At 44.4% G+C, this 6,226-nt stretch overlaps 1 pseudogene; it reads right to left on the bottom strand.

Moving 5' to 3' along the window:
* Window positions 1-5,404: 5,404 nt before the first annotated feature.
* On the bottom strand, window positions 5,405-5,523 carry LOC114622570 (annotated as a pseudogene).
* Window positions 5,524-6,226: the final 703 nt, after the last annotated feature.

Genomic DNA, 6,226 nt, shown 5'->3' with positions numbered 1-6,226 from the left:
GGTGTGAGCAGAAAATGGCCCTCACCAGAAGAAATTAAACACGTGCTAGTGTCTTGGTTATCTTCCTAGTACTGTCATAAAACCCTGTGACAAAAGCCATGATTACTGCAGCTCTGACCTTTCTCTCTGTTTTGTATAATCCAGAGACTCCACCCAGGCAATTGGCTCACCCATAGTCAAAACAGGCATTTCCATATCAATTCATTCAATCAAGATAACCTCCCAAAGGCTTGCTAAAGGCTAACCCAACCTAGGTGATCCCTCACAGGTGTGCCTGGAGCCTTGTCTCCTAGGGAATTCTGGTAAATTGGCAATGGTCCTGGCAGGCTATGGCACCCAAAGCAAGATGTTATCTACTTAAAAGCAGAAAACGGCTAAGAAACAGGCTGGAGAGGAGACTGAGACAGACAAGAGGAGAAAACAAGGCATGGAGGCCACAGCAGAGCTAAACATCAATCAGCTGCACTGACTGAATGCCATTTTAACCTTGACCAAAAGCTATTAGCAGTGGAGTGTAGATGTTGCTGCCAGCAGGCATGGGTCTCTGGACCCAAGTGGAAAACGAAATCTACAGCACGGATAAAGGTTTTTACCAAGGAGATAGATGTGAAAGAAAAGAATACTTCCAAAGCACCAACATATAAGTGGTTATATTAAAGAATAAAAATGTTAATAATGGCTCCTTGGCAACGAAAGGTTTTAAAGAGTCTCTTCTGTAAGGTTTCTTAGTTTTTCCAAATGTTCTACAATTTTAAAAAAGTGTAGGGTTACTTATAAAAGTATCATTTGAAAGTATCATTTCTAATGAGGGGATTAACAGAACTTTACATTCATATCAATGCCAGAATATGTATTCATTACAGAGGGGAGGCTTTTGAATATTTATGAAGGACTGACAGGTAGCCTTGCCATACCCAGGTCTGTAGAATTTCCCTCAGCCACTTTTATTATCAGATGTTTTGAGTTTGTGGGTACATTTGCCAGCACCTCACTGTATTTGACTTTTGCATGCAGCAAGCAGCAGGCTCAGTGTTGGTTAAAAGTGAATGTAAATAAAACGTGTGCTAACCCGTTGTTGGCCCTCAGTGCTCAGAGGAGAACAGGTTGTTAGTTATTTCGGCTTTTTGAGGAGTGGATTTATTGGAAATCTAAGTAACACTGAGGGACAGTCCACTATTCTGTTCCAATTTGACACTCACTTTTCTTGTGGAAATTGAGATACTCACAAGGTGCTCATGTCCCAGCCCTGTAGCTCCCACCCTGAGGTCTTGCCCTCTGGCGGGAGCTGTCATCAACTTTCAGGGCCCAGAACTGTGAAGCTACCAAGTGTGTGAGCAGAGCCAGCCGCACGCGCCAGCTTTCAATCAATCTCATTTGCAGCCGAACTGTTTACACCTGTCCACAGTTAAGTTCTTAAAAAAAAATCAATTGTTCTGAGAACATTTATTTCCATTCAATTTTTGGTTTATGGGCCAGAGATTATAATTTCTAAACTACTCCCAAAATTTAAAGGAAAAAATTACAGAGTTTCTTACAAGAGTACATAAATTTAAGTATTATACAATACTGTTTATATGTGTGAGTTTACAGCACAGTATAGTTGTTTATAAATATTAAATATGAGTTAAATATTTTGGTTGTTTTTATTTACATTGCAAAGAAACCTTAAAAATTTACTTATAATTTCTGAGAATTTTATAGTCTAATATTTACTTTATCTATCCACTGTTTAATGTTTAAACAATATAATCTGGAGTAGCACCAGTCTTTGAATGTACTGTAGGTGTCTGAGCTGAGTCTGTCAGGAAGCACTGAGTAATTCTTGTGGATGTGGTAGCCCAACGGTGTCTTTTGGGCATTTGGATCTTTATATCTTGTTTGTCTTTGGACAGCATAGGAAGAAAGCCCTTTAAAAATGTGCCAAGTATTTTCCTGCTGCTATAATAAACCCCAGCCTGGAGAGGAAAGGGTTTATTTCAGCTTACAGCTGTCATCCATCATCTGACAAGACAGGGTGGGAGTGTAGGGCAGGAACCTGGAGGCAGGAACTGAAGTGGAGACCACAGAGAAAAACTTCGTCCTGGTTTGCTTTCCGTAATAACACTGATTACCTGCCTAGGTTTGGAACTGTCCGAAGTGGGCTGGACCCTCCTACATCAATCATTCACCAAGCAAGTACCCCACAAACACTCCCACAGATCTACCAATGAACACAGTTCTTCAACAGAGATTTCTTCTTCTGAGATGACTCTAGATTGTGTCAAGTTAAGAAAAACTAGCCAGCACAACATGTGTATTTGACATTCATAAATGAGATAAACAGGGCAAAACGTTGCCTACTGAGAGAAATTCTAGGATGATTTTCCAAGGTATAAGGCAGCAGTTTTCAACCTGTGGGTCACGACCCTTTCGGCAAACCGTTATCTCCAAAAATATTTACATTACAGTTCTATGGCTGGATGACATTACACGGTGTTGCTATGTACTGCTTTTCTATTATCTCTTTGCTAGTTGATGGACATCTGGGCTGTAACCATTTTCTGGATCTTATAGATAGAGAAGTAATGGAAGTAAATGGGAAAGTGTACTAGCTGGTTTTATGTGTCAACTTGACACAAGCTGGAGTTATCACAGAGAAAGGAGCCTCTCTTGAGGAAATGCCTCCATGAGATCCAGATGTAAGGCATTTTCTCAATTAGTGATCAAGGGTGGGAGGGCCCAGCCCATTGTGGGTGGTGCCATCCCTGGGCTGGTGGTCCTGGTTTTTTAAGAAAGCAAGCTGAGCAAGCCAGGGGAAGCAATCCAGTAAGCAGCACCCTCAATGGCCTCTGGATCAGCTTCTGTCTCCAAGTTCCTGCCTTGTGTGAGTTCTTGTCCTGACTTTCTTTGGTGATGAACAGCAATGTGGAAGTATAAGATGAATAAATCCTTTCCTCTCAACTTGTTTCTTGGTCATGATGTTTTGTGCAGGAATACAAACGCTGACTAAGACCGCAACTATTTCCATAGCAAGATAGGGAGTCCTTTGAGCATGTGCCTAGGAGAGGTATGGCTGGATCATGAGTTAGTCTTCTTGGTTTTTGAGAGACCACTAGAGTGATTTTCTCAGTGGCTGTGCCCGCTTACACTCCCACCAGCAGTGTATAAACTAACGTTCCTATTTCCTCATGTCCACATAAGCATTTCTTGTCATTTGTGCTCTTGCTGAGGGCTCTTAGGAATAATGTAAGACAGGAAGTTGAAGTTCTAACAGGCCTTTTCTGAATGACTAAGGCCACCAAACTTTTAAGAGCTTACTGGCCATTTAATTTCTTCTTTTGAGATTAGTGCTTAGTCCTGTAGTTCATTTCTTAATTGTTTGATATGTTCTCTTGATGGTTGGTTTTTTTTTTATTCTTTGTAGACTCTACACTAATCCCATGCCTGTGCTGTAGCTGGTAAGGCTTGTCTCCCACTCTGGGGGACTCTTCTTCACTTTATTGACAGTTTATTTCTGCTCTATAAAGGCCTTTTAATTTCGGGACTTGATTGTCATTTCATTTCTTGATTGTTGTTGTTCTCTCAGAAAAAAAAAAATGAATCCTATCAAAGAATAAAAGTTTGCAGTTCATTTGGCAGAGTGACCCTATGAAATGGGTATCCATGACCTATTTACTGTTCATGTAGGAGGCTGAGCCTGGCACACCAGGAGATGGGACCCTTGAGTTCAACTCTGCGGTAATTTTAAGGCGTTGTGAGCTATGGGCTCTCCCTCTAACCCTAAGCTTCAATGTTGGTTAATATAGTGATAATTTTGACATGAATTTTTATTTTAAAAAGCTTTTTGTTGATTCTTTGTGAATTTCATATTATGCACCCCAATCCCACTACTGTCCCACTCCCCTGTACCCACCATCCAGCCTTGCAACCTCCTTCCCAACAGGGAACAAATCTTGCTGTAGAAGCTGTAGTGTGTCACAGTGTGTCCTACAGTATGTGCCTTTGTCTGCACTTCTTCACATGCAGATGTTTGTTGGGGTTGTTAGTGGGGTGTGCCAGTTCAGAGCCCTGAATCTGGGCCTGAGAGGTGTTTGTGCTGATTAGCCCTCCAGCTTTCCTACTCTCCCACCTCGAGGCTGGTTCACCAGTGAGCCCCACAACCAGGGCCAGCTCTACTGTGCTGCCCAGGCGAGGTGCAGGGACCACTCTCCCAAGTGCTGTAGCCGGTGAGGGACATGGCCAGTTCTTCTACTTCATAATCCCAGGGACAACTCTCCTGCCTGCCAAAGGTAGCAAGGGGTGATGGACAGGAGGAGGGTGACTTTCTCTTTCCCTGTCTTGTCTACACAGCAGACAAGAGGCAGAGCTAGCTCTTCCATGCTCATGCCTCGGGGCCTGCTCACCTGTAGCCCACACATCCAGGACCAGCTCTACTGTGCCGCCCAGGTGAGGTGCAGGGACCTCTCTCCCAAGTGCTGCAGCAGGTGAGGGGCAAGAACAGCTCTGCTGCTCTGATGACTCCTGAGCCAGCTCTCCTGCCTGCTAAAGGTGGCAAGAGAGGAGGGTAAGGGAGTACACCTTTCTATTGCCCATGTCACTGCACAGCAGACAAGTTGTGGGGCCAGCTCACCAGCAACTCCCGCAATGTGCAGGGCCTTCTCTCTCGGATTGTAACTGGCTAGGAGTGGGGTCAGCTCTCTAATCTTTATCCCCACCTCAAGGCCAGCTCTCCCAGGATGCCCGGCTGAGGAGTGGGGTCAGTTCTTCCCAGACCTCAAACATCAACAAGTTCCTAGGCTGCAGCCCAGACCAGGGACATCCATCTGGCCTTTGAAGGTAATCGAACCCTGCTGCTGCCCCCTGGTGGCAGCTCAGGACAGGACCCCGCCGTGGCCCAGATGGGTTACCAACTATTCATTATCTGGCTGTTCCTCACTCGCCTCTCTCCAGTTCTGCCTCTCTTCATTGTGCTTACATCCTTCTGTTTTTTTCTCTCTCTCTCTCTCTTCCGTATCTCCACCGCTTACTTGCTCCTCTTAGTGGTGCCTGGGGTCTCTGAGTGTCTGGGGTCATCTTAGGCGCGCTATGCCTCCCTCATGCATATGGCACCTGGCAGGCATGGTCTGTCATTTTGGGTGTGGTCTGTCCCCCTAGGCCTGCACAGTGCCAGACTGGTGGTCATCTCAAGCTAGCTCCTGTCTGATCCCCATGGGCCCTCTGGTGGTCATCTAGGGCTCGCTCCTTGCCTGGACCCACCTGAGTGGTCCCGTGCAAGGGTCATCTGTCTTGGGATCACTTCCACTCAGGGCCCATAGTCCCAGGTGGGGTTCTTCCAGTCTCCAGCTCTTTTCCTGTCCCAGGAGCTGGTCAGGGCCTGCATGGCGCCTGACTGGTGGGTCTCAGGCTTGCTTTTTTTGTTTCAGGAAATGTTAGGTGACATTCAGATGTTCACAGGTCAGAACACCGAGTATAGACATAGCCTCTCTCCTCTCTGCCACCTGACGCAATGTGAAACAGCGCCCATACCTGCAATGCTATTGCAGGCTATTTTTATTTTGTTTTATTTATTTATTTATTTATTTATTTATTTATTTATTTATTTAAATCCACGTTACAAAGTGCCACTGTATTTTGAAAGGAAACTTGATTTCTAGAGATTACAAATTATGATTTTTTTTTCCTTATCCACCAAGAGTGTAAACGGAGAGCATTTTGAGGTAATTGACATTAAGAGAACAAAGATAGGTAAGTCCTTAACACCACGAAGAACGAAAGGATGATGCTGTATCTCTACCTCACATGGGAGCAAATCACCGCCACCACATCAACCTGCAGATCCGAGGAGGCACAAGAGTAAATGTGTTCTTAAATCGATTCAGAGAACTGTAAAGCAGTCAGTCACAGGGACACAGCTCCTCTGACAAGCACATGGGTGCTCTCCCACACCAGTTTGGTTTTAGCTTGTGACTGTAGGCAAGCCACATTTTTTTCAGATGAGAAACCATAGATTTCTCATCTGAAAAATGATAATGTGTGTTCCCTCCCATCCAGACACCAATGATTATCTTGATAGCTGTAAGGCACCATTAGACTAACTAACACAAACTAGTAAAGAGAAAAAGGCAGCAATTAAACAAACAAAAACAAACCTTCAAGCCTCATCTGCAGCTACCCCACTGGTAAGACTGCTGACTTCCACCATTTTAATCCTGAAATTATCAACCTGAAACTGTGAACATACGGCCTG

The sequence above is a fragment of the Grammomys surdaster genome, unplaced genomic scaffold (genome assembly GCF_004785775.1).
Source record: "Grammomys surdaster isolate TR1022 unplaced genomic scaffold, NIH_TR_1.0 189, whole genome shotgun sequence".
Classification (NCBI taxonomy): Eukaryota; Metazoa; Chordata; class Mammalia; order Rodentia; family Muridae; genus Grammomys; species Grammomys surdaster.
This window is presented reverse-complemented; position numbering and strand designations above follow the sequence as displayed.